At 51.7% G+C, this 22,662-nt stretch overlaps 11 non-coding genes across 11 annotated transcripts; all 11 read right to left on the bottom strand.

The window, feature by feature from the left end:
- Positions 1–228: 228 nt before the first annotated feature.
- On the bottom strand, positions 229–300 carry trnam-cau (transfer RNA methionine (anticodon CAU)). The gene has a single exon. It is a non-coding gene; the product is annotated as a tRNA-Met (tRNA).
- A 2,536-nt stretch (positions 301–2,836) lies between these two features.
- Positions 2,837–2,908, bottom strand: trnam-cau (transfer RNA methionine (anticodon CAU)). The gene has a single exon. It is a non-coding gene; the product is annotated as a tRNA-Met (tRNA).
- A 1,233-nt stretch (positions 2,909–4,141) lies between these two features.
- trnam-cau (transfer RNA methionine (anticodon CAU)) lies at positions 4,142–4,213 on the bottom strand. The gene has a single exon. It is a non-coding gene; the product is annotated as a tRNA-Met (tRNA).
- A 1,232-nt stretch (positions 4,214–5,445) lies between these two features.
- trnam-cau (transfer RNA methionine (anticodon CAU)) lies at positions 5,446–5,517 on the bottom strand. The gene has a single exon. It is a non-coding gene; the product is annotated as a tRNA-Met (tRNA).
- A 1,233-nt stretch (positions 5,518–6,750) lies between these two features.
- On the bottom strand, positions 6,751–6,822 carry trnam-cau (transfer RNA methionine (anticodon CAU)). The gene has a single exon. It is a non-coding gene; the product is annotated as a tRNA-Met (tRNA).
- Positions 6,823–8,054: 1,232 nt separating this feature from the next.
- Positions 8,055–8,126, bottom strand: trnam-cau (transfer RNA methionine (anticodon CAU)). Its single transcript has one exon. It is a non-coding gene; the product is annotated as a tRNA-Met (tRNA).
- Positions 8,127–9,359: 1,233 nt separating this feature from the next.
- trnam-cau (transfer RNA methionine (anticodon CAU)) lies at positions 9,360–9,431 on the bottom strand. The gene has a single exon. It is a non-coding gene; the product is annotated as a tRNA-Met (tRNA).
- Positions 9,432–10,664: 1,233 nt separating this feature from the next.
- Positions 10,665–10,736, bottom strand: trnam-cau (transfer RNA methionine (anticodon CAU)). The gene has a single exon. It is a non-coding gene; the product is annotated as a tRNA-Met (tRNA).
- Positions 10,737–11,969: 1,233 nt separating this feature from the next.
- Positions 11,970–12,041, bottom strand: trnam-cau (transfer RNA methionine (anticodon CAU)). Its single transcript has one exon. It is a non-coding gene; the product is annotated as a tRNA-Met (tRNA).
- A 6,318-nt stretch (positions 12,042–18,359) lies between these two features.
- On the bottom strand, positions 18,360–18,431 carry trnam-cau (transfer RNA methionine (anticodon CAU)). The gene has a single exon. It is a non-coding gene; the product is annotated as a tRNA-Met (tRNA).
- A 1,206-nt stretch (positions 18,432–19,637) lies between these two features.
- On the bottom strand, positions 19,638–19,709 carry trnam-cau (transfer RNA methionine (anticodon CAU)). Its single transcript has one exon. It is a non-coding gene; the product is annotated as a tRNA-Met (tRNA).
- Positions 19,710–22,662: the final 2,953 nt, after the last annotated feature.

Raw genomic sequence — 22,662 nt, 5'->3', positions numbered from 1 at the left:
TTGCCACAGCATCATATTCCGATTTGCTTGCAGATCAGCAAAACTTATTTAGTAAAAGAAGAGGAAACAATAAGACTTTTAATATCAAGCTCATATTTTATGAGTGTGCTCTATCAGCCAAAGCTCCTCAAATTAATTGAAAGAGAATGATTTTAGAGATGCATCCTTGTCAAGGCTGGGATTAGTTGCAGTGCAAGTGTTGGCTGCAACCACATTAAAAGTTGCCTTTAGCAGAGGATGGTTTCGATCCATCGACCTCTGGGTTATGGGCCCAGCACGCTTCCGCTGCGCCACTCTGCTGCTGGTGTTGGAACTGATGAATTGCACCTCCTTGTGCTTGGACATGGCTGGCTGCGGTTGCGTGTGATTGACAGCTGCTCCACTGAGCGGATTGGGCCGCGGGGTCACGTGGTGGATGGGCGTGATTAACCACTGCTCCAGTCATCACCAGAGGCAGCCCCTCGAAATCGAGGAAGACTTGCTTCCACTCTAAAAGTGAGTTCTCAGGTGGCTGTTCAGTCCAATACAGGAATTACAGTCTCTGTCACAGCTGGGGCAGACAGTGGTTAAAGGAAAGGGTGGGTGGGGAGTCTGGTTTGCCGCACGCTCCTTCCGCTGCCTGCGCTTGTTTTCTGCATGTTCTCGGCGGCGAGACGCAAGGTGCTCAGCGCCCTCCCGGATGCTCTTCCTCCACTTAGGGCGCTCTTTGGCAAGAGATTCCCAGGTGTCGGTGGGGATGTTGCACTTTATCAAGGAGGCTTTGAGGATGTCCTTGAAACGTTCCCTCTGCCCACCTGCGGCTCACTTGCCGTGTAGGATTCCTAGTAGAGCGCTTGTTTTGGGAGTCTTGTGTCGAGAATGCGGACAATGTGGCCCGCCCAATGGAGCTGGTCGAGTGTGGTCAGTGCTTCGATGCTGGGGATGTTGGCTTGATCGAGAGCACTGACGTTGAAGCGTCTATCCTCCCAGGGGATTTGCAGGATGTTGTGGTATTTCTCCAGCGATTTGAGGTGATTGCTGTATATGGTCCATGTCTCTGAGCCACCCAGGAGGCCGGATATCACTACAGCCCTGTATACCATGAGCTTGGTGCCAGATTTGAAGGCCTGATCTTGGAACACTGTCTTCCTCCGGCGGCCGAAGGCCCAACAGCCTGTATCCTGCAATATTTACAGGACATCCTCTCTCGTCAACACTAACATTGTCCTTAACCAATACTGCCACCCCAACTGCTACCATTCATGTACACCCGATATCCAGCTATATTTACGGCCCACGCCTGCCCTTTGAGCCAGATCCCAATTATTGCCACAGCATCATATTCCGATTTGCTTGCAGATAAGCAAACTTATTTAGTAAAAGAAGAGGAAACAATAAGACTTTTAATATCAAGCTCATATTTTATGAGTGTGCTCTATCAGCCAAAGCTCCTCAAATTAATTGAAAGAGAATGATTTTAGAGATGCATCCTTGTCAAGGCTGGGATTAGTTGCAGTGCAAGTGTTGGCTGCAACCACATTAAAAGTTGCCTTTAGCAGAGGATGGTTTCAATCCATCGACCTCTGGGTTATGGGCCCAGCACGCTTCCGCTGCGCCACTCTGCTGCTGGTGTTGGAACTGATGAATTGCACCTCCTTGTGCTTGGACATGGCTGGTTGCGGTTGCGTGTGATTGACAGCTGCTCTAGTGAGCGGATTGGGCCGCGGGGTCACGTGGTGGATGGGCGTGATTAACCACTGCTCCAGTCATCACCAGAGGCAGCCCCTCGAAATCGAGGAAGACTTGCTTCCACTCTAAAAGTGAGTTCTCAGGTGGCTGTTCAGTCCAATACAGGAATTACAGTCTCTGTCACAGCTGGGGCAGACAGTGGTTAAAGGAAAGGGCGGGTGGGGAGTCTGGTTTGCCGCACGCTCCTTCCGCTGCCTGCGCTTGTTTTCTGCATGTTCTCGGCGGCGAGACGCAAGGTGCTCAGCGCCCTCCCGGATGCTCTTCCTCCACTTAGGGCGCTCTTTGGCAAGAGATTCCCAGGTGTCGGTGGGGATGTTGCACTTTATCAAGGAGGCTTTGAGGATGTCCTTGAAACGTTCCCTCTGCCCACCTGCGGCTCACTTGCCGTGTAGGATTCCTAGTAGAGCGCTTGTTTTGGGAGTCTTGTGTTAAGAATGCGGACAATGTGGCCCGCCCAATGGAGCTGGTCGAGTGTGGTCAGTGCTTCGATGCTGGGGATGTTGGCTTGATCGAGAGCACTGACGTTGAAGCGTCTATCCTCCCAGGGGATTTGCAGGATGTTGTGGTATTTCTCCAGCGATTTGAGGTGATTGCTGTATATGGTCCATGTCTCTGAGCCACCCAGGAGGCCGGATATCACTACAGCCCTGTATACCATGAGCTTGGTGCCAGATTTGAAGGCCTGATCTTGGAACACTGTCTTCCTCCGGCGGCCGAAGGCCCAACAGCCTGTATCCTGCAATATTTACAGGACATCCTCTCTCGTCAACACTAACATTGTCCTTAACCAATACTGCCACCCCAACTGCTACCATTCATGTACACCCGATATCCAGCTATATTTACGGCCCACGCCTGCCCTTTGAGCCAGATCCCAATTATTGCCACAGCATCATAATCCGATTTGCTTGCAGATAAGCAAACTTATTTAGTAAAAGAAGAGGAAACAATAAGACTTTTAATATCAAGCTCATATTTTATGAGTGTGCTCTATCAGCCAAAGCTCCTCAAATTAATTGAAAGAGAATGATTTTAGAGATGCATCCTTGTCAAGGCTGGGATTAGTTGCAGTGCAAGTGTTGGCTGCAACCACATTAAAAGTTGCCTTTAGCAGAGGATGGTTTCGATCCATCGACCTCTGGGTTATGGGCCCAGCACGCTTCCGCTGCGCCACTCTGCTGCTGGTGTTGGAACTGATGAATTGCACCTCCTTGTGCTTGGACATGGCTGGCTGCGGTTGCGTGTGATTGACAGCTGCTCTAGTGAGCGGATTGGGCCGCGGGGTCACGTGGTGGATGGGCGTGATTAACCACTGCTCCAGTCATCACCAGAGGCAGCCCCTCGAAATCGAGGAAGACTTGCTTCCACTCTAAAAGTGAGTTCTCAGGTGGCTGTTCAGTCCAATACAGGAATTACAGTCTCTGTCACAGCTGGGGCAGACAGTGGTTAAAGGAAAGGGTGGGTGGGGAGTCTGGTTTGCCGCACGCTCCTTCCGCTGCCTGCGCTTGTTTTCTGCATGTTCTCGGCGGCGAGACGCAAGGTGCTCAGCGCCCTCCCGGATGCTCTTCCTCCACTTAGGGCGCTCTTTGGCAAGAGATTCCCAGGTGTCGGTGGGGATGTTGCACTTTATCAAGGAGGCTTTGAGGATGTCCTTGAAACGTTCCCTCTGCCCACCTGCGGCTCACTTGCCGTGTAGGATTCCTAGTAGAGCGCTTGTTTTGGGAGTCTTGTGTCGAGAATGCGGACAATGTGGCCCGCCCAATGGAGCTGGTCGAGTGTGGTCAGTGCTTCGATGCTGGGGATGTTGGCTTGATCGAGAGCACTGACGTTGAAGCGTCTATCCTCCCAGGGGATTTGCAGGATGTTGTGGTATTTCTCCAGCGATTTGAGGTGATTGCTGTATATGGTCCATGTCTCTGAGCCACCCAGGAGGCCGGATATCACTACAGCCCTGTATACCATGAGCTTGGTGCCAGATTTGAAGGCCTGATCTTGGAACACTGTCTTCCTCCGGCGGCCGAAGGCCCAACAGCCTGTATCCTGCAATATTTACAGGACATCCTCTCTCGTCAACACTAACATTGTCCTTAACCAATACTGCCACCCCAACTGCTACCATTCATGTACACCCGATATCCAGCTATATTTACGGCCCACGCCTGCCCTTTGAGCCAGATCCCAGTTATTGCCACAGCATCATATTCCGATTTGCTTGCAGATCAGCAAAACTTATTTAGTAAAAGAAGAGGAAACAATAAGACTTTTAATATCAAGCTCATATTTTATGAGTGTGCTCTATCAGCCAAAGCTCCTCAAATTAATTGAAAGAGAATGATTTTGGAGATGCATCCTTGTCAAGGCTGGGATTAGTTGCAGTGCAAGTGTTGGCTGCAACCACATTAAAAGTTGCCTTTAGCAGAGGATGGTTTCGATCCATCGACCTCTGGGTTATGGGCCCAGCACGCTTCCGCTGCGCCACTCTGCTGCTGGTGTTGGAACTGATGAATTGCACCTCCTTGTGCTTGGACATGGCTGGCTGCGGTTGCGTGTGATTGACAGCTGCTCTCGTGAGCGGATTGGGCCGCGGGGTCACGTGGTGGATGGGCGTGATTAACCACTGCTCCAGTCATCACCAGAGGCAGCCCCTCGAAATCGAGGAAGACTTGCTTCCACTCTAAAAGTGAGTTCTCAGGTGGCTGTTCAGTCCAATACAGGAATTACAGTCTCTGTCACAGCTGGGGCAGACAGTGGTTAAAGGAAAGGGTGGGTGGGGAGTCTGGTTTGCCGCACGCTCCTTCCGCTGCCTGCGCTTGTTTTCTGCATGTTCTCGGCGGCGAGACTCGAGGTGCTCAGCGCCCTCCCGGATGCTCTTCCTCCATTTAGGGCGCTCTTTGGCAAGAGATTCCCAGGTGTCGGTGGGGATGTTGCACTTTATCAAGGAGGCTTTGAGGATGTCCTTGAAACGTTCCCTCTGCCCACCTGCGGCTCACTTGCCGTGTAGGATTCCTAGTAGAGCGCTTGTTTTGGGAGTCTTGTGTCGAGAATGCGGACAATGTGGCCCGCCCAATGGAGCTGGTCGAGTGTGGTCAGTGCTTCGATGCTGGGGATGTTGGCTTGATCGAGAGCACTGACGTTGAAGCGTCTATCCTCCCAGGGGATTTGCAGGATGTTGTGGTATTTCTCCAGCGATTTGAGGTGATTGCTGTATATGGTCCATGTCTCTGAGCCACCCAGGAGGCCGGATATCACTACAGCCCTGTATACCATGAGCTTGGTGCCAGATTTGAAGGCCTGATCTTGGAACACTGTCTTCCTCCGGCGGCCGAAGGCCCAACAGCCTGTATCCTGCAATATTTACAGGACATCCTCTCTCGTCAACACTAACATTGTCCTTAACCAATACTGCCACCCCAACTGCTACCATTCATGTACACCCGATATCCAGCTATATTTACGGCCCACGCCTGCCCTTTGAGCCAGATCCCAATTATTGCCACAGCATCATAATCCGATTTGCTTGCAGATAAGCAAACTTATTTAGTAAAAGAAGAGGAAACAATAAGACTTTTAATATCAAGCTCATATTTTATGAGTGTGCTCTATCAGCCAAAGCTCCTCAAATTAATTGAAAGAGAATGATTTTAGAGATGCATCCTTGTCAAGGCTGGGATTAGTTGCAGTGCAAGTGTTGGCTGCAACCACATTAAAAGTTGCCTTTAGCAGAGGATGGTTTCGATCCATCGACCTCTGGGTTATGGGCCCAGCACGCTTCCGCTGCGCCACTCTGCTGCTGGTGTTGGAACTGATGAATTGCACCTCCTTGTGCTTGGACATGGCTGGCTGCGGTTGCGTGTGATTGACAGCTGCTCCACTGAGCGGATTGGGCCGCGGGGTCACGTGGTGGATGGGCGTGATTAACCACTGCTCCAGTCATCACCAGAGGCAGCCCCTCGAAATCGAGGAAGACTTGCTTCCACTCTAAAAGTGAGTTCTCAGGTGGCTGTTCAGTCCAATACAGGAATTACAGTCTCTGTCACAGCTGGGGCAGACAGTGGTTAAAGGAAAGGGTGGGTGGGGAGTCTGGTTTGCCGCACGCTCCTTCCGCTGCCTGCGCTTGTTTTCTGCATGTTCTCGGCGGCGAGACGCAAGGTGCTCAGCGCCCTCCCGGATGCTCTTCCTCCACTTAGGGCGCTCTTTGGCAAGAGATTCCCAGGTGTCGGTGGGGATGTTGCACTTTATCAAGGAGGCTTTGAGGATGTCCTTGAAACGTTCCCTCTGCCCACCTGCGGCTCACTTGCCGTGTAGGATTCCTAGTAGAGCGCTTGTTTTGGGAGTCTTGTGTCGAGAATGCGGACAATGTGGCCCGCCCAATGGAGCTGGTCGAGTGTGGTCAGTGCTTCGATGCTGGGGATGTTGGCTTGATCGAGAGCACTGACGTTGAAGCGTCTATCCTCCCAGGGGATTTGCAGGATGTTGTGGTATTTCTCCAGCGATTTGAGGTGATTGCTGTATATGGTCCATGTCTCTGAGCCACCCAGGAGGCCGGATATCACTACAGCCCTGTATACCATGAGCTTGGTGCCAGATTTGAAGGCCTGATCTTGGAACACTGTCTTCCTCCGGCGGCCGAAGGCCCAACAGCCTGTATCCTGCAATATTTACAGGACATCCTCTCTCGTCAACACTAACATTGTCCTTAACCAATACTGCCACCCCAACTGCTACCATTCATGTACACCCGATATCCAGCTATATTTACGGCCCACGCCTGCCCTTTGAGCCAGATCCCAGTTATTGCCACAGCATCATATTCCGATTTGCTTGCAGATCAGCAAAACTTATTTAGTAAAAGAAGAGGAAACAATAAGACTTTTAATATCAAGCTCATATTTTATGAGTGTGCTCTATCAGCCAAAGCTCCTCAAATTAATTGAAAGAGAATGATTTTAGAGATGCATCCTTGTCAAGGCTGGGATTAGTTGCAGTGCAAGTGTTGGCTGCAACCACATTAAAAGTTGCCTTTAGCAGAGGATGGTTTCGATCCATCGACCTCTGGGTTATGGGCCCAGCACGCTTCCGCTGCGCCACTCTGCTGCTGGTGTTGGAACTGATGAATTGCACCTCCTTGTGCTTGGACATGGCTGGCTGCGGTTGCGTGTGATTGACAGCTGCTCTCGTGAGCGGATTGGGCCGCGGGGTCACGTGGTGGATGGGCGTGATTAACCACTGCTCCAGTCATCACCAGAGGCAGCCCCTCGAAATCGAGGAAGACTTGCTTCCACTCTAAAAGTGAGTTCTCAGGTGGCTGTTCAGTCCAATACAGGAATTACAGTCTCTGTCACAGCTGGGGCAGACAGTGGTTAAAGGAAAGGGTGGGTGGGGAGTCTGGTTTGCCGCACGCTCCTTCCGCTGCCTGCGCTTGTTTTCTGCATGTTCTCGGCGGCGAGACTCGAGGTGCTCAGCGCCCTCCCGGATGCTCTTCCTCCATTTAGGGCGCTCTTTGGCAAGAGATTCCCAGGTGTCGGTGGGGATGTTGCACTTTATCAAGGAGGCTTTGAGGATGTCCTTGAAACGTTCCCTCTGCCCACCTGCGGCTCACTTGCCGTGTAGGATTCCTAGTAGAGCGCTTGTTTTGGGAGTCTTGTGTCGAGAATGCGGACAATGTGGCCCGCCCAATGGAGCTGGTCGAGTGTGGTCAGTGCTTCGATGCTGGGGATGTTGGCTTGATCGAGAGCACTGACGTTGAAGCGTCTATCCTCCCAGGGGATTTGCAGGATGTTGTGGTATTTCTCCAGCGATTTGAGGTGATTGCTGTATATGGTCCATGTCTCTGAGCCACCCAGGAGGCCGGATATCACTACAGCCCTGTATACCATGAGCTTGGTGCCAGATTTGAAGGCCTGATCTTGGAACACTGTCTTCCTCCGGCGGCCGAAGGCCCAACAGCCTGTATCCTGCAATATTTACAGGACATCCTCTCTCGTCAACACTAACATTGTCCTTAACCAATACTGCCACCCCAACTGCTACCATTCATGTACACCCGATATCCAGCTATATTTACGGCCCACGCCTGCCCTTTGAGCCAGATCCCAATTATTGCCACAGCATCATAATCCGATTTGCTTGCAGATAAGCAAACTTATTTAGTAAAAGAAGAGGAAACAATAAGACTTTTAATATCAAGCTCATATTTTATGAGTGTGCTCTATCAGCCAAAGCTCCTCAAATTAATTGAAAGAGAATGATTTTAGAGATGCATCCTTGTCAAGGCTGGGATTAGTTGCAGTGCAAGTGTTGGCTGCAACCACATTAAAAGTTGCCTTTAGCAGAGGATGGTTTCGATCCATCGACCTCTGGGTTATGGGCCCAGCACGCTTCCGCTGCGCCACTCTGCTGCTGGTGTTGGAACTGATGAATTGCACCTCCTTGTGCTTGGACATGGCTGGCTGCGGTTGCGTGTGATTGACAGCTGCTCCACTGAGCGGATTGGGCCGCGGGGTCACGTGGTGGATGGGCGTGATTAACCACTGCTCCAGTCATCACCAGAGGCAGCCCCTCGAAATCGAGGAAGACTTGCTTCCACTCTAAAAGTGAGTTCTCAGGTGGCTGTTCAGTCCAATACAGGAATTACAGTCTCTGTCACAGCTGGGGCAGACAGTGGTTAAAGGAAAGGGTGGGTGGGGAGTCTGGTTTGCCGCACGCTCCTTCCGCTGCCTGCGCTTGTTTTCTGCATGTTCTCGGCGGCGAGACGCAAGGTGCTCAGCGCCCTCCCGGATGCTCTTCCTCCACTTAGGGCGCTCTTTGGCAAGAGATTCCCAGGTGTCGGTGGGGATGTTGCACTTTATCAAGGAGGCTTTGAGGATGTCCTTGAAACGTTCCCTCTGCCCACCTGCGGCTCACTTGCCGTGTAGGATTCCTAGTAGAGCGCTTGTTTTGGGAGTCTTGTGTCGAGAATGCGGACAATGTGGCCCGCCCAATGGAGCTGGTCGAGTGTGGTCAGTGCTTCGATGCTGGGGATGTTGGCTTGATCGAGAGCACTGACGTTGAAGCGTCTATCCTCCCAGGGGATTTGCAGGATGTTGTGGTATTTCTCCAGCGATTTGAGGTGATTGCTGTATATGGTCCATGTCTCTGAGCCACCCAGGAGGCCGGATATCACTACAGCCCTGTATACCATGAGCTTGGTGCCAGATTTGAAGGCCTGATCTTGGAACACTGTCTTCCTCCGGCGGCCGAAGGCCCAACAGCCTGTATCCTGCAATATTTACAGGACATCCTCTCTCGTCAACACTAACATTGTCCTTAACCAATACTGCCACCCCAACTGCTACCATTCATGTACACCCGATATCCAGCTATATTTACGGCCCACGCCTGCCCTTTGAGCCAGATCCCAGTTATTGCCACAGCATCATATTCCGATTTGCTTGCAGATCAGCAAAACTTATTTAGTAAAAGAAGAGGAAACAATAAGACTTTTAATACCAAGCTCATATTTGATGAGTGTGCTCTATCAGCCAAAGCTCCTCAAATTAATTGAAAGAGAATGATTTTGGAGATGCATCCTTGTCAAGGCTGGGATTAGTTGCAGTGCAAGTGTTGACTGCAACCACATTAAAAGTTGCCTTTAGCAGAGGATGGTTTCGATCCATCGACCTCTGGGTTATGGGCCCAGCACGCTTCCGCTGCGCCACTCTGCTGCTGGTGTTGGAACTGATGAATTGCACCTCCTTGTGCTTGGACATGGCTGGCTGCGGTTGCGTGTGATTGACAGCTGCTCGAGTGAGCGGATTGGGCCGCGGGGTCACGTGGTGGATGGGCGTGATTAACCACTGCTCCAGTCATCACCAGAGGCAGCCCCTCGAAATCGAGGAAGACTTGCTTCCACTCTAAAAGTGAGTTCTCAGGTGGCTGTTCAGTCCAATACAGGAATTACAGTCTCTGTCACAGCTGGGGCAGACAGTGGTTAAAGGAAAGGGTGGGTGGGGAGTCTGGTTTGCCGCACGCTCCTTCCGCTGCCTGCGCTTGTTTTCTGCATGTTCTCGGCGGCGAGACGCAAGGTGCTCAGCGCCCTCCCGGATGCTCTTCCTCCACTTAGGGCGCTCTTTGGCAAGAGATTCCCAGGTGTCGGTGGGGATGTTGCACTTTATCAAGGAGGCTTTGAGGATGTCCTTGAAACGTTCCCTCTGCCCACCTGCGGCTCACTTGCCGTGTAGGATTCCTAGTAGAGCGCTTGTTTTGGGAGTCTTGTGTCGAGAATGCGGACAATGTGGCCCGCCCAATGGAGCTGGTCGAGTGTGGTCAGTGCTTCGATGCTGGGGATGTTGGCTTGATCGAGAGCACTGACGTTGAAGCGTCTATCCTCCCAGGGGATTTGCAGGATGTTGTGGTATTTCTCCAGCGATTTGAGGTGATTGCTGTATATGGTCCATGTCTCTGAGCCACCCAGGAGGCCGGATATCACTACAGCCCTGTATACCATGAGCTTGGTGCCAGATTTGAAGGCCTGATCTTGGAACACTGTCTTCCTCCGGCGGCCGAAGGCCCAACAGCCTGTATCCTGCAATATTTACAGGACATCCTCTCTCGTCAACACTAACATTGTCCTTAACCAATACTGCCACCCCAACTGCTACCATTCATGTACACCCGATATCCAGCTATATTTACGGCCCACGCCTGCCCTTTGAGCCAGATCCCAGTTATTGCCACAGCATCATATTCCGATTTGCTTGCAGATCAGCAAAACTTATTTAGTAAAAGAAGAGGAAACAATAAGACTTTTAATATCAAGCTCATATTTTATGAGTGTGCTCTATCAGCCAAAGCTCCTCAAATTAATTGAAAGAGAATGATTTTGGAGATGCATCCTTGTCAAGGCTGGGATTAGTTGCAGTGCAAGTGTTGGCTGCAACCACATTAAAAGTTGCCTTTAGCAGAGGATGGTTTCGATCCATCGACCTCTGGGTTATGGGCCCAGCACGCTTCCGCTGCGCCACTCTGCTGCTGGTGTTGGAACTGATGAATTGCACCTCCTTGTGCTTGGACATGGCTGGCTGCGGTTGCGTGTGATTGACAGCTGCTCTAGTGAGCGGATTGGGCCGCGGGGTCACGTGGTGGATGGGCGTGATTAACCACTGCTCCAGTCATCACCAGAGGCAGCCCCTCGAAATCGAGGAAGACTTGCTTCCACTCTAAAAGTGAGTTCTCAGGTGGCTGTTCAGTCCAATACAGGAATTACAGTCTCTGTCACAGCTGGGGCAGACAGTGGTTAAAAGAAAGGGTGGGTGGGGAGTCTGGTTTGCCGCACGCTCCTTCCGCTGCCTGCGCTTGTTTTCTGCATGTTCTCGGCGGCGAGACTCGAGGTGCTCAGCGCCCTCCCGGATGCTCTTCCTCCACTTAGGGCGCTCTTTGGCAAGAGATTCCCAGGTGTCGGTGGGGATGTTGCACTTTATCAAGGAGGCTTTGAGGATGTCCTTGAAACGTTCCCTCTGCCCACCTGCGGCTCACTTGCCGTCTAGGATTCCTAGTAGAGCGCTTGTTTTGGGAGTCTTGTGTCGAGAATGCGGACAATGTGGCCCGCCCAATGGAGCTGGTCGAGTGTGGTCAGTGCTTCGATGCTGGGGATGTTGGCTTGATCGAGAGCACTGACGTTGAAGCGTCTATCCTCCCAGGGGATTTGCAGGATGTTGTGGTATTTCTCCAGCGATTTGAGGTGATTGCTGTATATGGTCCATGTCTCTGAGCCACCCAGGAGGCCGGATATCACTACAGCCCTGTATACCATGAGCTTGGTGCCAGATTTGAAGGCCTGATCTTGGAACACTGTCTTCCTCCGGCGGCCGAAGGCCCAACAGCCTGTATCCTGCAATATTTACAGGACATCCTCTCTCGTCAACACTAACATTGTCCTTAACCAATACTGCCACCTCAACTGCTACCATTCCTGTACACCCGATATCCAGCTATATTTACGGCCCACGCCTGCCCTTTGAGCCAGATCCCAGTTATTGCCACAGCATCATATTCCGATTTGCTTGCAGATCAGCAAAACTTATTTAGTAAAAGAAGAGGAAACAATAAGACTTTTAATATCAAGCTCATATTTTATGAGTGTGCTCTATCAGCCAAAGCTCCTCAAATTAATTGAAAGAGAATGATTTTGGAGATGCATCCTTGTCAAGGCTGGGATTAGTTGCAGTGCAAGTGTTGGCTGCAACCACATTAAAAGTTGCCTTTAGCAGAGGATGGTTTCGATCCATCGACCTCTGGGTTATGGGCCCAGCACGCTTCCGCTGCGCCACTCTGCTGCTGGTGTTGGAACTGATGAATTGCACCTCCTTGTGCTGGGACATGGCTGGCTGCGGTTGCGTGTGATTGACAGCTGCTCTAGTGAGCGGATTGGGCCGCGGGGTCACGTGGTGGATGGGCGTGATTAACCACTGCTCCAGTCATCACCAGAGGCAGCCCCTCGAAATCGAGGAAGACTTGCTTCCACTCTAAAAGTGAGTTCTCAGGTGGCTGTTCAGTCCAATACAGGAATTACAGTCTCTGTCACAGCTGGGGCAGACAGTGGTTAAAGGAAAGGGTGGGTGGGGAGTCTGGTTTGCCGCACGCTCCTTCCGCTGCCTGCGCTTGTTCTCGGCGGCGAGACTCGAGGTGCTCAGCGCCCTCCCGGATGCTCTTCCTCCACTTAGGGCGCTCTTTGGCAAGAGATTCCCAGGTGTCGGTGGGGATGTTGCACTTTATCAAGGAGGCTTTGAGGATGTCCTTCAAACGTTCCCTCTGCCCACCTGTGGCTCACTTGCCGTGTAGGATTCCGTGGGAGTCTTGTGTCGAGAATGCGGACAATGTGGCCCGCCCAATGGAGCTGGTCGAGTGTGGTCAGTGCTTCGATGCTGGGGATGTTGGCTTGATCGAGAGCACTGACGTTGAAGCGTCTATCCTCCCAGGGGATTTGCAGGATGTTGTGGTATTTCTCCAGCGATTTGAGGTGATTGCTGTATATGGTCCATGTCTCTGAGCCACCCAGGAGGCCGGATATCACTACAGCCCTGTATACCATGAGCTTGGTGCCAGATTTGAAGGCCTGATCTTGGAACACTGTCTTCCTCCGGCGGCCGAAGGCCCAACAGCCTGTATCCTGCAATATTTACAGGACATCCTCTCTCGTCAACACTAACATTGTCCTTAACCAATACTGCCACCCCAACTGCTACCATTCATGTACACCCGATATCCAGCTATATTTACGGCCCACGCCTGCCCTTTGAGCCAGATCCAAGTTATTGCCACAGCATCATATTCCGATTTGCTTGCAGATCAGCAAAACTTATTTAGTAAAAGAAGAGGAAACAATAAGACTTTTAATATCAAGCTCATATTTTATGAGTGTGCTCGATCAGCCAAAGCTCCTCAAATTAATTGAAAGAGAATGATTTTAGAGATGCATCCTTGTCAAGGCTGGGATTAGTTGCAGGGCAAGTGTTGGCTGCAACCACATTAAAAGTTGTCTTTAGCAGAGGATGGTTTCAATCCATCGACCTCTGGGTTATGGGCCCAGCACGCTTCCGCTGCGCCACTCTGCTGCTGGTGTTGGAACTGATGAATTGCACCTCCTTGTGCTGGGACATGGCTGGCTGCGGTTGCGTGTGATTGACAGCTGCTCGAGTGAGCGGATTGGGCCGCGGGGTCACGTGGTGGATGGGCGTGATTAACCACTGCTCCAGTCATCACCAGAGGCAGTCCCTCGAAATCGAGGAAGACTTGCTTCCACTCTAAAAGTGAGTTCTCAGGTGGCTGTTCAGTCCAATACAGGAATTACAGTCTCTGTCACAGCTGGGGCAGACAGTGGTTAAAGGAAAGGGTGGGTGGGGAGTCTGGTTTGCCGCACGCTCCTTCCGCTGCCTGCGCTTGTTCTCGGCGGCGAGACTCGAGGTGCTCAGCGCCCTCCCGGATGCTCTTCCTCCACTTAGGGCGCTCTTTGGCAAGAGATTCCCAGGTGTCGGTGGGGATGTTGCACTTTATCAAGGAGGCTTTGAGGATGTCCTTCAAACGTTCCCTCTGCCCACCTGCGGCTCACTTGCCGTGTAGGATTCCGTGGGAGTCTTGTGTCGAGAATGCGGACAATGTGGCCCGCCCAATGGAGCTGGTCGAGTGTGGTCAGTGCTTCGATGCTGGGGATGTTGGCTTGATCGAGAGCACTGACGTTGAAGCGTCTATCCTCCCAGGGGATTTGCAGGATGTTGTGGTATTTCTCCAGCGATTTGAGGTGATTGCTGTATATGGTCCATGTCTCTGAGCCACCCAGGAGGCCGGATATCACTACAGCCCTGTATACCATGAGCTTGGTGCCAGATTTGAAGGCCTGATCTTGGAACACTGTCTTCCTCCGGCGGCCGAAGGCCCAACAGCCTGTATCCTGCAATATTTACAGGACATCCTCTCTCGTCAACACTAACATTGTCCTTAACCAATACTGCCACCCCAACTGCTACCATTCATGTACACCCGATATCCAGCTATATTTACGGCCCACGCCTGCCCTTTGAGCCAGATCCAAGTTATTGCCACAGCATCATATTCCGATTTGCTTGCAGATCAGCAAAACTTATTTAGTAAAAGAAGAGGAAACAATAAGACTTTTAATATCAAGCTCATATTTTATGAGTGTGCTCTATCAGCCAAAGCTCCTCAAATTAATTGAAAGAGAATGATTTTGGAGATGCATCCTTGTCAAGGCTGGGATTAGTTGCAGGGCAAGTGTTGGCTGCAACCACATTAAAAGTTGTCTTTAGCAGAGGATGGTTTCGATCCATCGACCTCTGGCTTATGGGCCCAGCACGCTTCCGCTGCGCCACTCTGCTGCTGGTGTTGGAACTGATGAATTGCACCTCCTTGTGCTGGGACATGGCTGGCTGCGGTTGCGTGTGATTGACAGCTGCTCGAGTGAGCGGATTGGGCCGCGGGGTCACGTGGTGGATGGGCGTGATTAACCACTGCTCCAGTCATCACCAGAGGCAGTCCCTCGAAATCGAGGAAGACTTGCTTCCACTCTAAAAGTGAGTTCTCAGGTGGCTGTTCAGTCCAATACAGGAATTACAGTCTCTGTCACAGCTGGGGCAGACAGTGGTTAAAGGAAAGGGTGGGTGGGGAGTCTGGTTTGCCGCACGCTCCTTCCGCTGCCTGTGCTTGTTCTCGGCGGCGAGACTCGAGGTGCTCAGCGCCCTCCCGGATGCTCTTCCTCCACTTAGGGCGCTCTTTGGCAAGAGATTCCCAGGTGTTGGTGGGGATGTTGCACTTTATCAAGGAGGCTTTGAGGATGTCCTTGAAACGTTCCCTCTGCCCACCTGTGGCTCACTTGCCGTGTAGGATTCCGTGGGAGTCTTGTGTCGAGAATGCGGACAATGTGGCCCGCCCAATGGAGCTGGTCGAGTGTGGTCAGTGCTTCGATGCTGGGGATGTTGGCTTGATCGAGAGCACTGACGTTGAAGCGTCCATCCTCCCAGGGGATTTGCAGGATGTTGTGGTATTTCTCCAGCGATTTGAGGTGATTGCTGTATATGGTCCATGTCTCTGAGCCACCCAGGAGGCCGGATATCACTACAGCCCTGTATACCATGAGCTTGGTGCCAGATTTGAAGGCCTGATCTTGGAACACTGTCTTCCTCCGGCGGCCGAAGGCCCAACAGCCTGTATCCTGCAATATTTACAGGACATCCTCTCTCGTCAACACTAACATTGTCCTTAACCAATACTGCCACCCCAACTGCTACCATTCATGTACACCCGATATCCAGCTATATTTACGGCCCACGCCTGCCCTTTGAGCCAGATCCAAGTTATTGCCACAGCATCATATTCCGATTTGCTTGCAGATCAGCAAAACTTATTTAGTAAAAGAAGAGGAAACAATAAGACTTTTAATATCAAGCTCATATTTTATGAGTGTGCTCTATCAGCCAAAGCTCCTCAAATTAATTGAAAGAGAATGATTTTGGAGATGCATCCTTGTCAAGGCTGGGATTAGTTGCAGGGCAAGTGTTGGCTGCAACCACATTAAAAGTTGCCTTTAGCAGAGGATGGTTTCAATCCATCGACCTCTGGGTTATGGGCCCAGCACGCTTCCGCTGCGCCACTCTGCTGCTGGTGTTGGAACTGATGAATTGCACCTCCTTGTGCTGGGACATGGCTGGCTGCGGTTGCGTGTGATTGACAGCTGCTCTAGTGAGCGGATTGGGCCGCGGGGTCACGTGGTGGATGGGCGTGATTAACCACTGCTCCAGTCATCACCAGAGGCAGTCCCTCGAAATCGAGGAAGACTTGCTTCCACTCTAAAAGTGAGTTCTCAGGTGGCTGTTCAGTCCAATACAGGAATTACAGTCTCTGTCACAGCTGGGGCAGACAGTGGTTAAAGGAAAGGGTGGGTGGGGAGTCTGGTTTGCCGCACGCTCCTTCCGCTGCCTGTGCTTGTTCTCGGCGGCGAGACTCGAGGTGCTCAGCGCCCTCCCGGATGCTCTTCCTCCACTTAGGGCGCTCTTTGGCAAGAGATTCCCAGGTGTCGGTGGGGATGTTGCACTTTATCAAGGAGGCTTTGAGGATGTCCTTGAAACGTTCCCTCTGCCCACCTGTGGCTCACTTGCCGTGTAGGATTCCGTGGGAGTCTTGTGTCGAGAATGCGGACAATGTGGCCCGCCCAATGGAGCTGGTCGAGTGTGGTCAGTGCTTCGATGCTGGGGATGTTGGCTTGATCGAGAGCACTGACGTTGAAGCGTCCATCCTCCCAGGGGATTTGCAGGATGTTGTGGTATTTCTCCAGCGATTTGAGGTGATTGCTGTATATGGTCCATGTCTCTGAGCCACCCAGGAGGCCGGATATCACTACAGCCCTGTATACCATGAGCTTGGTGCCAGATTTGAAGGCCTGATCTTGGAACACTGTCTTCCTCCGGCGGCCGAAGGCCCAACAGCCTGTATCCTGCAATATTTACAGGACATCCTCTCTCGTCAACACTAACATTGTCCTTAACCAATACTGCCACCCCAACTGCTACCATTCATGTACACCCGATATCCAGCTATATTTACGGCCCACGCCTGCCCTTTGAGCCAGATCCCAGTTATTGCCACAGCATCATATTCCGATTTGCTTGCAGATCAGCAAAACTTATTTAGTAAAAGAAGAGGAAACAATAAGACTTTTAATATCAAGCTCATATTTTATGAGTGTGCTCTATCAGCCAAAGCTCCTCAAATTAATTGAAAGAGAATGATTTTGGAGATGCATCCTTGTCAAGGCTGGGATTAGTTGCAGGGCAAGTGTTGGCTGCAACCACATTAAAAGTTGCCTTTAGCAGAGGATGGTTTCAATCCATCGACCTCTGGGTTATGGGCCCAGCACGCTTCCGCTGCGCCACTCTGCTGCTGGTGTTGGAACTGATGAATTGCACCTCCTTGTGCTGGGACATGGCTGGCTGCGGTTGCGTGTGATTGACAGCTGCTCTAGTGAGCGGATTGGGCCGCGGGGTCACGTGGTGGATGGGCGTGATTAACCACTGCTCCAGTCATCACCAGAGGCAGTCCCTCGAAATCGAGGAAGACTTGCTTCCACTCTAAAAGTGAGTTCTCAGGTGGCTGTTCAGTCCAATACAGGAATTACAGTCTCTGTCACAGCTGGGGCAGACAGTGGTTAAAGGAAAGGGTGGGTGGGGAGTCTGGTTTGCCGCACGCTCCTTCCGCTGCCTGCGCTTATTCTCGGCGGCGAGACTCGAGGTGCTCAGCGCCCTCCCGGATGCTCTTCCTCCACTTAGGGCGCTCTTTGGCAAGAGATTCCCAGGTGTCGGTGGGGATGTTGCACTTTATCAAGGAGGCTTTGAGGATGTCCTTGAAACGTTCCCTCTGCCCACCTGCGGCTCACTTGCCGTGTAGGATTCCGTGGGAGTCTTGTGTCGAGAATGCGGACAATGTGGCCCGCCCAATGGAGCTGGTCGAGTGTGGTCAATGCTTCGATGCTGGGGATGTTGGCTTGATCGAGAGCACTGACGTTGAAGCGTCTATCCTCCCAGGGGATTTGCAGGATGTTGTGGTATTTCTCCAGCGATTTGAGGTGATTGCTGTATATGGTCCATGTCTCTGAGCCACCCAGGAGGCCGGATATCACTACAGCCCTGTATACCATGAGCTTGGTGCCAGATTTGAAGGCCTGATCTTGGAACACTGTCTTCCTCCGGCGGCCGAAGGCCCAACAGCCTGTATCCTGCAATATTTACAGGACATCCTCTCTCGTCAACACTAACATTGTCCTTAACCAATACTGCCACCCCAACTGCTACCATTCATGTACACCCGATATCCAGCTATATTTACGGCCCACGCCTGCCCTTTGAGCCAGATCCAAGTTATTGCCACAGCATCATATTCCGATTTGCTTGCAGATCAGCAAAACTTATTTAGTAAAAGAAGAGGAAACAATAAGACTTTTAATATCAAGCTCATATTTTATGAGTGTGCTCTATCAGCCAAAGCTCCTCAAATTAATCGAAAGAGAATGATTTTGGAGATGCATCCTTGTCAAGGCTGGGATTAGTTGCAGGGCAAGTGTTGGCTGCAACCACATTAAAAGTTGCCTTTAGCAGAGGATGGTTTCGATCCATCGACCTCTGGGTTATGGGCCCAGCACGCTTCCGCTGCGCCACTCTGCTGCTGGTGTTGGAACTGATGAATTGCACCTCCTTGTGCTTGGACATGGCTGGCTGCGGTTGCGTGTGATTGACAGCTGCTCTAGTGAGCGGATTGGGCCGCGGGGTCACTTGGTGGATGGGCGTGATTAACCACTGCTCCAGTCATCACCAGAGGCAGTCCCTCGAAATCGAGGAAGACTTGCTTCCACTCTAAAAGTGAGTTCTCAGGTGGCTGTTCAGTCCAATACAGGAATTACAGTCTCTGTCACAGCTGGGGCAGACAGTGGTTAAAGGAAAGGGTGGGTGGGGAGTCTGGTTTGCCGCACGCTCCTTCCGCTGCCTGCGCTTGTTCTCGGCGGCGAGACTCGAGGTGCTCAGCGCCCTCCCGGATGCTCTTCCTCCACTTAGGGCGCTCTTTGGCAAGAGATTCCCAGGTGTCGGTGGGGATGTTGCACTTTATCAAGGAGGCTTTGAGGATGTCCTTGAAACGTTCCCTCTGCCCACCTGTGGCTCACTTGCCGTGTAGGATTCCGTGGGAGTCTTGTGTCGAGAATGCGGACAATGTGGCCCGCCCAATGGAGCTGGTCGAGTGTGGTCAGTGCTTCGATGCTGGGGATGTTGGCTTGATCGAGAGCACTGACGTTGAAGCGTCCATCCTCCCAGGGGATTTGCAGGATGTTGTGGTATTTCTCCAGCGATTTGAGGTGATTGCTGTATATGGTCCATGTCTCTGAGCCACCCAGGAGGCCGGATATCACTACAGCCCTGTATACCATGAGCTTGGTGCCAGATTTGAAGGCCTGATCTTGGAACACTGTCTTCCTCCGGCGGCCGAAGGCCCAACAGCCTGTATCCTGCAATATTTACAGGACATCCTCTCTCGTCAACACTAACATTGTCCTTAACCAATACTGCCACCCCAACTGCTACCATTCATGTACACCCGATATCCAGCTATATTTACGGCCCACGCCTGCCCTTTGAGCCAGATCCAAGTTATTGCCACAGCATCATATTCCGATTTGCTTGCAGATCAGCAAAACTTATTTAGTAAAAGAAGAGGAAACAATAAGACTTTTAATATCAAGCTCATATTTTATGAGTGTGCTCTATCAGCCAAAGCTCCTCAAATTAATTGAAAGAGAATGATTTTGGAGATGCATCCTTGTCAAGGCTGGGATTAGTTGCAGGGCAAGTGTTGGCTGCAACCACATTAAAAGTTGCCTTTAGCAGAGGATGGTTTCGATCCATCGACCTCTGGGTTATGGGCCCAGCACGCTTCCGCTGCGCCACTCTGCTGCTGGTGTTGGAACTGATGAATTGCACCTCCTTGTGCTGGGACATGGCTGGCTGCGGTTGCGTGTGATTGACAGCTGCTCGAGTGAGCGGATTGGGCCGCGGGGTCACGTGGTGGATGGGCGTGATTAACCACTGCTCCAGTCATCACCAGAGGCAGTCCCTCGAAATCGAGGAAGACTTGCTTCCACTCTAAAAGTGAGTTCTCAGGTGGCTGTTCAGTCCAATACAGGAATTACAGTCTCTGTCACAGCTGGGGCAGACAGTGGTTAAAGGAAAGGGTGGGTGGGGAGTCTGGTTTGCCGCACGCTCCTTCCGCTGCCTGCGCTTGTTCTCGGCGGCGAGACTCGAGGTGCTCAGCGCCCTCCCGGATGCTCTTCCTCCACTTAGGGCGCTCTTTGGCAAGAGATTCCCAGGTGTCGGTGGGGATGTTGCACTTTATCAAGGAGGCTTTGAGGATGTCCTTGAAACGTTCCCTCTGCCCACCTGCGGCTCACTTGCCGTGTAGGATTCCGTGGGAGTCTTGTGTCGAGAATGCGGACAATGTGGCCCGCCCAATGGAGCTGGTCGAGTGTGGTCACTGCTTCGATGCTGGGGATGTTGGCTTGATCGAGAGCACTGACGTTGAAGCGTCTATCCTCCCAGGGGATTTGCAGGATGTTGTGGTATTTCTCCAGCGATTTGAGGTGATTGCTGTATATGGTCCATGTCTCTGAGCCACCCAGGAGGCCGGATATCACTACAGCCCTGTATACCATGAGCTTGGTGCCAGATTTGAAGGCCTGATCTTGGAACACTGTCTTCCTCCGGCGGCCGAAGGCCCAACAGCCTGTATCCTGCAATATTTACAGGACATCCTCTCTCGTCAACACTAACATTGTCCTTAACCAATACTGCCACCCCAACTGCTACCATTCATGTACACCCGATATCCAGCTATATTTACGGCCCACGCCTGCCCTTTGAGCCAGATCCCAGTTATTGCCACAGCATCATATTCCGATTTGCTTGCAGATCAGCAAAACTTATTTAGTAAAAGAAGAGGAAACAATAAGACTTTTAATATCAAGCTCATATTTTATGAGTGTGCTCTATCAGCCAAAGCTCCTCAAATTAATCGAAAGAGAATGATTTTGGAGATGCATCCTTGTCAAGGCTGGGATTAGTTGCAGGGCAAGTGTTGGCTGCAACCACATTAAAAGTTGCCTTTAGCAGAGGATGGTTTCAATCCATCGACCTCTGGGTTATGGGCCCAGCACGCTTCCGCTGCGCCACTCTGCTGCTGGTGTTGGAACTGATGAATTGCACCTCCTTGTGCTGGGACATGGCTGGCTGCGGTTGCGTGTGATTGACAGCTGCTCTAGTGAGCGGATTGGGCCGCGGGGTCACGTGGTGGATGGGCGTGATTAACCACTGCTCCAGTCATCACCAGAGGCAGTCCCTCGAAATCGAGGAAGACTTGCTTCCACTCTAAAAGTGAGTTCTCAGGTGGCTGTTCAGTCCAATACAGGAATTACAGTCTCTGTCACAGCTGGGGCAGACAGTGGTTAAAGGAAAGGGTGGGTGGGGAGTCTGGTTTGCCGCACGCTCCTTCCGCTGCCTGTGCTTGTTCTCGGCGGCGAGACTCGAGGTGCTCAGCGCCCTCCCGGATGCTCTTCCTCCACTTAGGGCGCTCTTTGGCAAGAGATTCCCAGGTGTCGGTGGGGATGTTGCACTTTATCAAGGAGGCTTTGAGGATGTCCTTGAAACGTTCCCTCTGCCCACCTGTGGCTCACTTGCCGTGTAGGATTCCGTGGGAGTCTTGTGTCGAGAATGCGGACAATGTGGCCCGCCCAATGGAGCTGGTCGAGTGTGGTCAGTGCTTCGATGCTGGGGATGTTGGCTTGATCGAGAGCACTGACGTTGAAGCGTCCATCCTCCCAGGGGATTTGCAGGATGTTGTGGTATTTCTCCAGCGATTTGAGGTGATTGCTGTATATGGTCCATGTCTCTGAGCCACCCAGGAGGCCGGATATCACTACAGCCCTGTATACCATGAGCTTGGTGCCAGATTTGAAGGCCTGATCTTGGAACACTGTCTTCCTCCGGCGGCCGAAGGCCCAACAGCCTGTATCCTGCAATATTTACAGGACATCCTCTCTCGTCAACACTAACATTGTCCTTAACCAATACTGCCACCCCAACTGCTACCATTCATGTACACCCGATATCCAGCTATATTTACGGCCCACGCCTGCCCTTTGAGCCAGATCCCAGTTATTGCCACAGCATCATATTCCGATTTGCTTGCAGATCAGCAAAACTTATTTAGTAAAAGAAGAGGAAACAATAAGACTTTTAATATCAAGCTCATATTTTATGAGTGTGCTCTATCAGCCAAAGCTCCTCAAATTAATTGAAAGAGAATGATTTTGGAGATGCATCCTTGTCAAGGCTGGGATTAGTTGCAGGGCAAGTGTTGGCTGCAACCACATTAAAAGTTGCCTTTAGCAGAGGATGGTTTCAATCCATCGACCTCTGGGTTATGGGCCCAGCACGCTTCCGCTGCGCCACTCTGCTGCTGGTGTTGGAACTGATGAATTGCACCTCCTTGTGCTGGGACATGGCTGGCTGCGGTTGCGTGTGATTGACAGCTGCTCTAGTGAGCGGATTGGGCCGCGGGGTCACGTGGTGGATGGGCGTGATTAACCACTGCTCCAGTCATCACCAGAGGCAGTCCCTCGAAATCGAGGAAGACTTGCTTCCACTCTAAAAGTGAGTTCTCAGGTGGCTGTTCAGTCCAATACAGGAATTACAGTCTCTGTCACAGCTGGGGCAGACAGTGGTTAAAGGAAAGGGTGGGTGGGGAGTCTGGTTTGCCGCACGCTCCTTCCGCTGCCTGCGCTTATTCTCGGCGGCGAGACTCGAGGTGCTCAGCGCCCTCCCGGATGCTCTTCCTCCACTTAGGGCGCTCTTT

The sequence above is a fragment of the Pristiophorus japonicus genome, unplaced genomic scaffold (assembly GCF_044704955.1).
Source record: "Pristiophorus japonicus isolate sPriJap1 unplaced genomic scaffold, sPriJap1.hap1 HAP1_SCAFFOLD_539, whole genome shotgun sequence".
NCBI classification, from domain to species: Eukaryota; Metazoa; Chordata; class Chondrichthyes; family Pristiophoridae; genus Pristiophorus; species Pristiophorus japonicus.
Note: the sequence above shows the minus strand (reverse complement) of the source record. Positions and strands in the feature narration are given on the sequence as shown.